The sequence below is a fragment of the Mus musculus genome, chromosome 8 (genome assembly GCF_000001635.26).
Source record: "Mus musculus strain C57BL/6J chromosome 8, GRCm38.p6 C57BL/6J".
NCBI classification, from domain to species: Eukaryota; Metazoa; Chordata; class Mammalia; order Rodentia; family Muridae; genus Mus; species Mus musculus.
This window is the reverse complement of record NC_000074.6, coordinates 13,976,712-13,985,448: the sequence shown is the minus strand read 5'-3', so window position 1 is coordinate 13,985,448 and position 8,737 is coordinate 13,976,712.

Here is an 8,737-nt window from a genome sequence, read left to right as displayed (position 1 = left end):
CTTTTTAAAATGTCATCCATCCCATAATAAGCGTGTCCATCCTATCCTATTGCCAAATCCTAAGTGCTGGTTTCTCTTTGGTGTATACTCAGTGGCCCTCACCGATAGCCGCTTCTGCTCCTGCCGTCCTGTGTATCCTTGGTTGGAAGTTCTGGGCCTCATGACAGCCTGGTCATCGGACATCCTGGCTGGCAGCTAGCAACCTGATTAGGTCTTAGTGTTGCACATCGGGGATGGCAAAGGGCAGCAACATTTCTCACCTGGGATCCCGAGCCACCAGGAGCTTGCTCAGACAGACTCTTGTCCCTCGAAGTCCTGACATGTGAACCACGGTGGGCCCAGACAAATACATAACACGCCTACATCATCCCAGGCATATGATCCGAATTGCTGCCCTGGGACGTTTATGTTAAAAGATTATTTGTCATAATTAGCCTACCAAAACTGTGTGTCAGGTAATCCTCTAGGCCTAATGTGGAAGTTTGAATGAAGAATGTCCCCCAGGGGCTCAGTCATTTGAACATTTGGTCCCCAGTTGGTGGTGCTGTTTGGGGTGTTTTAGGAGGTGTGACCTTAAGTAGACTCAGGCTTTGGGAGTTTATAGCCCAGCAGACTTTCTGCTTTCGGCTTGCTGTGAGCTCTTGGATTCCTCCTGACATCTTGCATGCCTCTTGCTGCCACACCCCAATGCTGTGACTATCTTTTATCACTCTGTAACCATCGACTACATATCCATGACCGCAAACTCTTCAACTCTTCCATGGGTTGTTCTGGGTGATGGCGGTTTGTCACAACAGAAAAGCAACACGTACACCTATACTTGCAATGACTTTTCTGGACCTAAATCCTAGACGCAGACACAAGCGTGCAAGTCCCAGGCGAAGGAGTAAGAGGCATTATGGAGCAGGGCCCTATCTTCCACTGAGTCCTACTGATAGCTGCCCTGGCAGCACGATGGTCTGCACAGGCTTGAAGGTCAGCCTGGGAAAGCTTAGATAGGGCAGCTCCACCATGGGGTGGGAACAGTTCTAGACAGCTGTGACTACATAAGTCATAAGCAGCAGAAGCAAGAGAAAGGCCTCCTCCCCCTCCCTCTCAACCTCTTCCTCCTCCTTCCCTCCTCTCCCTCCTCCTCCCTCTCCTCCTCTTTTCCCTTCTCCTCTTTTGGCCTAATATTTCTTATGGTATTAACTGATTTCAGTGAAGTCACCAAGGCAGCTTTGGCTGGTTATTGTCTGTACAAAACTCCTTTCAACTGCATTCTAGAATGTTCCAGTTTTCTTACGCCTTGAGGCATCCAGGGACACTACAATTTTTTGTAGAAGGTGCCTCGGTATCTAACACCTCAGCCAGCCCTCTTCTTTCTGGAAGATGGAATGATTAGAGAAGTGGCAGGCCCAGAGCAGGCCCTGTCAGATTCCCCGAAAAGGGACATTCCCGGAGCACCATCCGGTAGTACTTATCTCCTTGACTAAACACTTGACTAAAAACAACTTATTTTGGCTCAATGAAGTTATAGTCCCCCTTTGTACACTGGCCTACTGTCAGTCTCCCTAAAATGTGGGGAGCGGGTGTGGCGGCAGTCCCAAAGGCGCCAGGGACTGCAGCTAAGTCATATGACTTGCACCTGACTTCCTCATATAAGACACAAACATCTTGAGTGCTGGGCAGGTGTACCAGGATACAGGTGAATCCAGTCTGATGGAGATTTGCCCCTGCTGCCCTGATTAGCTGAAGCTGCGTGCCTGGTGAGGTGGCGTGGCCTGCTGTGCGTGGATGGGAACTGAGAGTATAAAAGAGTGAGAGGCCCAGGGTTCGGGGGAGATATAAACAGGGGAGAGATATAAACAAGGGAGATATAAAAACAAGGGAGATATAAAAACGAGGGCGATATATAAACAAGGGAGATATAAAAACAAGAGAGATATAAAAACAAGGGAGATATAAACAAGGGAGATATAAACAAGGGAGATATAGAGAAAGAAGAAACAGGACTGAATAAACGTGTGCAGAAGGATCCTGTAGCGGCGTCGTTCTTGCTGGCGAGTTGGGGGCGCGCTCGAGAGTTGGTGCCGAAACCCGGGACAAGAAACATCTTCAGGCATGAGCGAAGACCCCCTGCTACAGGGAGGATTCAGAACTGCATAACGGGGAAGAAGGGGTTAATAAAGTGTTCCCGTAAAACAGACTGTTGAGAAGGATCTGGCGTGGATTCAGAACTCTTCAGCTGGGGAACGGTACTGATGAAGAGAAAGAAGAAAGATGAAGACTGAATAAACTGCTGTTAGAAGGACTGGTGGTCGCATCGTTCTTGCTGGTCGAGAGCGGGCGCAACAATTGGTGGCCCGTACGGGGAACCGACTCCCCCACCGAGTTCAGAACTTTCAGCAGTCAGTGGTTGCCGGCAGGGTAAGTTCAAGGTGAGTGAAACTTGTGACCCCAGGAGTTTGGGAAGGACCTCGGATAAAATAGAGGTGAGCATAAAGTTGCCAGGAAGTAGGCACAAAGTAACCCAGGAGTTTGGGAAGGACCTCGGATAAAATAGAGGGGAATATAAAGTTGCCAGGAAGCAGGCACAAAGTAACGAAAGGTTCACGGTTTTGGGATAAGTTAAGGTTCCTGGCTTTGGGACAAGTTAAGGTTCCTGGTTTGGGGACAAGTTAAGGAACTATGATAACCTCAGTGTAGTGATCAATAGATCCTCGCTGTGTAGTTATGCTTTTTTCTCCCATTGACCCTTTGTGGGTAGGTCTGATAGTTTTGGTCTTGTTTGTTCTGATATATGGACTCTGTTACTGTTTGAATCAAGAGGCAGTCAAGACAGGTCAGAAAATCCTTACAGAGCAACAAGAGAGTATGTCGGAAAAGAAGGGCTTAAAAAGAAAAAGGAAAAAGAAAGGAGACACAGTGTTATCAGATGGACAGAAAGGACAAAATAAAAGAGCCGAGGCGGAGGAGGAAGGCGAATTAGCTTCTGCGTCCTCTCCCTATGCCTCCTCAGCAGCCACCTATAGGCGGACCTTCTGTCCGGAGGTTTGGAGAGAGGATAGATTCTCCTTGCTGGGATGTCCTGTTTTCACCGACCAAGCAGGGCAAAGATAGCATGGGATAGGGATATGCTGCTTGGTTAAGGTCGCTTTGCACAACAACAAACAGGATATCCAGTGCAGGTGTTTAAGCAGGTAAATCAGATTGCCATAAGGGCACGGAAACCATTGCCTAACAGAGGGGAAGCTAGTGAAAACTTGACTCTCATATTGACTCCCCAGATGGACACACAGGTGATTGAGGTTATGGTCTCATTACCACGAGGTATTGTGTCCATCTCCCCTGGGGATCGAGTAGATCAGGTGTTGACGTGGGCGAGAGGGTCTGTTTGTGTGTTTCCACAGGACCAGATGGAACCTCTTTGGGTGCCGGAGAGATTGGTGAGACGCTGCAAGAATGAGGCTCCTGATCCAGTTGCCCCTGTGGATGTGGTGGATGATCCCACAAGCACAAAGGATGGAGCCGAGATGAGAGATCCTTTCGGTATTCCAGAAGCCGATACCAGCTCGACATGACATTCAAATTTTTCCATGCTTTTTGATCCCTGAATTCCCCTTAAAGAGATAGCCCCTCTGGCTATCTGTCCCTTGCTTCAGGGAAGATGAGCGGGGATGAGAGCCCTGGGATGTATGCTTGTTATAGTGTGTGTGTGTGTTTTGTGTTGGGCACATGTGTTAGGTGCAGAGTGTGCAGGCCCGCACTTTCGCCATGGTAGCATAGGCTTTTGCTGCAGTGGAGGCGGGACAATCTCCTCAGATTCGGTTTGCCGCTCTAAAAGAAATTATGCTGCGTTATGCCGTGGGGTGCGAGGCTAAGCACTGCACAGAGGATAGCTTGCTGTTGGCATCCTGTGGAAGGTACGTCTGATTGCATGAAGGTTCAGTGTCCTAGTTCCCTTCCCCCAGGAAAAACGACACGGGAGCTGGCCAAGACCTCTCTGGGTGATGAGCCTAAGGGATGGTTTTGTGTAGGGCCCCTATGCTTGCACACTGGGGATCAGACCTCTACCTTCACCCATGAGGCTTGCTTGCAGCAATTAAGATCTGGCCATAAGTTAATTAACATCCTGGCCTTTTGATGCACCTGCCACAAGCAAAACAAAATATCCCCAGGTGTGGCTTGGCATGATTGAGAGGTAGTCAGTGATAAGACTCCCTGGGCATGTCACCAACCTAAGACAGGGATCAAACCAATGCTGTTTGTCACCCAAGGACGGGTAAGGGGCATGGCTGCGAGGGGCTATCTACAGACATTCTCTCTGCCAAAAAAGAAAAAAGGGGGAATTGTGGGGAGCGGGTGTGGCGGCAGTCCCAAAGGCGCCAGGGACTGCAGCTAAGTCATATGACTTGCACCTGACTTCCTCATATAAGACACAAACATCTTGAGTGCTGGGCAGGTGTACCAGGATACAGGTGAATCCAGTCTGATGGAGATTTGCCCCTGCTGCCCTGATTAGCTGAAGCTGCGTGCCTGGTGAGGTGGCGTGGCCTGCTGTGCGTGGATGGGAACTGAGAGTATAAAAGAGTGAGAGGCCCAGGGTTCGGGGGAGATATAAACAGGGGAGAGATATAAACAAGGGAGATATAAAAACAAGGGAGATATAAAAACGAGGGCGATATATAAACAAGGGAGATATAAAAACAAGAGAGATATAAAAACAAGGGAGATATAAACAAGGGAGATATAAACAAGGGAGATATAGAGAAAGAAGAAACAGGACTGAATAAACGTGTGCAGAAGGATCCTGCTGTGGCGTCGTTCTTGCTGGCGAGTTGGGGGCGCGCTCGAGACTTAGCTGCAGTCCCTGGCGCCTTTGGGACTGCCGCCACACCCGCTCCCCACACTAAAACACCCACAGAGACTCACAGACATACCCAGAGGTAATACACTCCAGCTCCCCGGAATCCCTGATCTGTCAGGTTGACACCGAAAATTAACCTTCAGAAAAAGCACACTGGACTGAGTCCCAGTTTCTAGGACTCCAGCTAGGCAGCTAATGGCTCTCGAACCTGGTAGCCAGAGACCATTACACTGGAAGGAACCAAGAGCAACAGGAAGGTTATGGTTTTTGTCTACAAAGTCGCTAGCTCTTTGATGTTCTTCATTAAGATGTTGTACTGTTGTAAACAGAAACAATACCGGCACTGGCCGGTTCTCTCTCCTCGTCCCTCCAGAGCTGGGGGAGTTCCTGAGCTTTCTTCTCATGTCAGTGCAGTTGCTCGCGTGTGGCAGGAATCTTGGAAAAGGGACACAATTAGAAACACTGGTTATATTATCAAGGCTCTGACTGGGAAGGTCTGTAGGGATGCGTCCGGCGTGATTACACCCCATAGTATTTGCAGTCAGCTGCCTTTCTAGAGTTAATTCTTAGGCTGGTGTCTAAGTGGTAGGGCCTCAGCCTTTCATGTAGCTCACTTCCTGACAGGCTGAGGAAACTTAAGAGACCTGATGATCTGGCTAAGAAAGGAATCCACCCAAGTCAATGACACGAAACAAAGTCAGGTGCTGCGATTCTTTTTGCAGTCTTGGGTAGCTTTTTAAAAGACAAATCTGCCGGGTGTGGTGGCGCACGCCTTTAATCCCAGCACTCAGGAGGCAGAGGCAGGAGGATTTCTGAGTTCGAGGCCAGCCTGGTCTACAGAGTGAGTTCCAGGACAGTCAGGGCTACACAGAGAAACCCAGTCTCAGAGAAAAAAAAAAAAAAGACAAATCTGAGATTCCGTAAACTGTGCGGTGGGAGTGGGGTGGAGTCCAACACAATAACTTTAAGTGGCTTTCTGATAAGATAAATGACTTTTCTGGCTATGTGTGTTTGTGTTTCCCCCCTGTTCATAAGCTGAAGTCTTAATCCTTAGGGAGACAGAGTGAGGATGTGAGGCCTTGGGTAGTGCTTCAGGGCCTGGAGATGGTGTTAGGGTCCTGAAATGGAAGCATCAGAGAGCTGTCTGCCCTTTCCCACTGAGAACGTGGCAGCGCAGCACCAGACATTTTGTGATCAGGGAATCTGCCAGTCTCCAGAACTGTGAAAACAATATATCAGCAATCCCTTAAGCCACTCGGCCTAAGACATTTTGTGGTGGCAGCATAAATAGATTAAGGTGCTGCACTCGTGTAAATGATTGATCACAACTCATTGAGAACAGGTTTGTGGGTGAGAAAAAACAGAGTCTGTACAAAGATACTGTGGTATAAATCTCAAGGCTCAGGGGCTTGGCTTATTTGTGACCGACAAGCAGACTGTTTGGAAAGTTTTTTCTTTCAGTAGAAAACTGTAGCACCCCACAGTATAGAGTCTCAGTTTCCCCTACCTCTGCACCCCACAGTATGGGGTCTCAGTTTCCCCTGTCTCCCTCCCACATCAGCACCACAAACCAGTTTTACTCTCCTGTTACCCTCCCCTCTAACTTGGAGACTGCTTGAAAGCTGCCGTCTTCCCAGAGTGGTAAGCAGAAGTGGGGCTACCTTTAGACCACCCTGTTGTCCACCTCCAGGCTGTTCAAACACAATCTAAGATGCCCTATGGACTCAGATAACCGCTTGGCAATCATTAGCTGTATTTTGTTTTCTTTTACCTTCCTAGAAACCCCCTTCATTAAATGCCCGATGACCAGCTAACCCTTGGTAAATCAGGAGGCACCAACCCCAGAGGGTGTTTAGCTGGCCCCTAACAAGTGGCTGAATGGGAAGTGTGTTCAGAAGGGACCTCAGATGGCAGACTCCACCTTAACAGACTCAAACCATCCTCTCTGAACCCTTTCAGCAGGTCTGTCCATGGCTTCACTCTCCAGCCTCTTAGGGCTGTAGATTAACAAGGAAAACTTTGTGTGGGCTAGGGAGTGTAATTTGGGAAGCTAGCTCAGTGATAAGAGTGTGAATTTATTACCTGCCCGGTGCTGGGTACCATCTTCAGCACCAGAGCAAACGCTGTTTATCCAACATCCTCATTACAGATTACTTGATCTAGTTCCTCATCCTTCGCAACCCCCGGGTGGTGTCTTTGCACCTTCCCTGCCTTCAGCAATATCAGGTCATTATGGTCAGCTGAGCTAGAATACCCACCCCTGTCCCACCCTCTCCTCTAAGGGACTGTACGCATGTATGCATACACACAGGAGCACAAACAGGCTCCCTGTATCTAGATCCCCCCTACTTCTAACTGTATTGGGTGGCACCCACAATTCCCCTCTGTGGGACACCCCCTACAGTGGCCCTATAGCCTGCTGAGATGGTTCTGAATACAGCCTTTTACCAAGAGCCATGGATAATCATCAACACCTTTAACATGATGATGACTTTTAAAGAGGGAATAAACACCACCCTTGACAGTGAAGACTTGGGAGTGATTCATATAAGACACCGGACCCAGAAGTGCTTTTAAAAATAGAGTCTTTGAAGGAAGGGCAAATGTAGTTACCATTCTTCTTGGTATTTCATTATAATCATATCATTTCCTGAGGAGGAAACGGAAAATAAGGAAAAGGCCTTGGCCTTTGGCTGGTCTGGGAACATGAAGGGAGGGTGAGGGCCAGGAGGAGGAAGCCACTGGCCCTGGCCTGTGGGTGGGGAGGCCTTCAAGGACATGGGGGACACTTCCACTCTGCTTTCAGACTGTTAGGAGTGAACGCCGCTCGCTTGCTGCACAAGGAAAGAACAAAGCAGTGCCCATTGCTGGTAGCCCTCGGAGCTTTGCCAAAAGAGGAGGCTGGCTAATGGTCTCAGTCGCAGATACTCGCACAGTCACCCCTGTTTACGGGAAGCTCTACCTGTATCACAGGAATTATGCGTAGGTTATCCTGGGACAGAAAGGGCCCCTGTGCGTCCCAATAGATGCTCATGTCCTGTTTGTGATGACTGTCCTCTCCTGTCCATTATCTGTAAACTAGAGTTCTCTGAAGAGGCAGGCAGTCGCCATATCAAAGATCCTGTAGCTGCTGACCTTGGCTGTGGGTTGAGACCCCTATGGGGGTCAAAGGACCCTTTCACAGGGGTTGCATGACACCGTCACAGGGGTCCTTTAAGATCACTGGAAAACACAGCAGCAAAATTACAGTTATGGAGTAGCAATGAAAATAATTTTAAGGTTGTGGGTCATCACAACACGAGGAACTGTAAAAGGGGCCGTGGGTTAGGGAGGTTGAGAGCCACTGCCCCAGAGCATGATGGTTGTAGACAGATGGAAGGTGGCCAGTCAAGAACCAACTTCATCTTGGGTTCTGTTAGTCCTTTAAATAATCTTTTACCTTTGTATCTCACCTAACATTCCTGTGCCTGGTAAGTAAAGTTCTCAGCTGTGTCATTAACCTGTGTCCTCCTTTAACCAGAAAGCTAGTGATGTCACCTCACCACCTTCAGAAGACTCTTCCCTGGTGTGTAGCCCCCTTATTTCATGCTCCCACCGATATCAATTAAAAAAAAAAAAAAAGAGTGTTGACTTACAACTTCTTTTGTTTTGTGACAATAACACTTTGTAGCCAGGCAGTGGTGGCGCATGCCTTTGACCCCAGCACTTGGGAGGCAGAGGTAGGCAGATCTCTGAGTTCAAGGCCAGCATGGTCTACAGAGTGATTTCCAGGACAGCCAGGACTACACAGAAACCCTGCCTCAAACAAAACAAAACAAACTAAAACAAAACTGAAACCAAACACTTCATGACACTTCTTCTCTTCTTCTATGGTGAGACTTGTCTGTC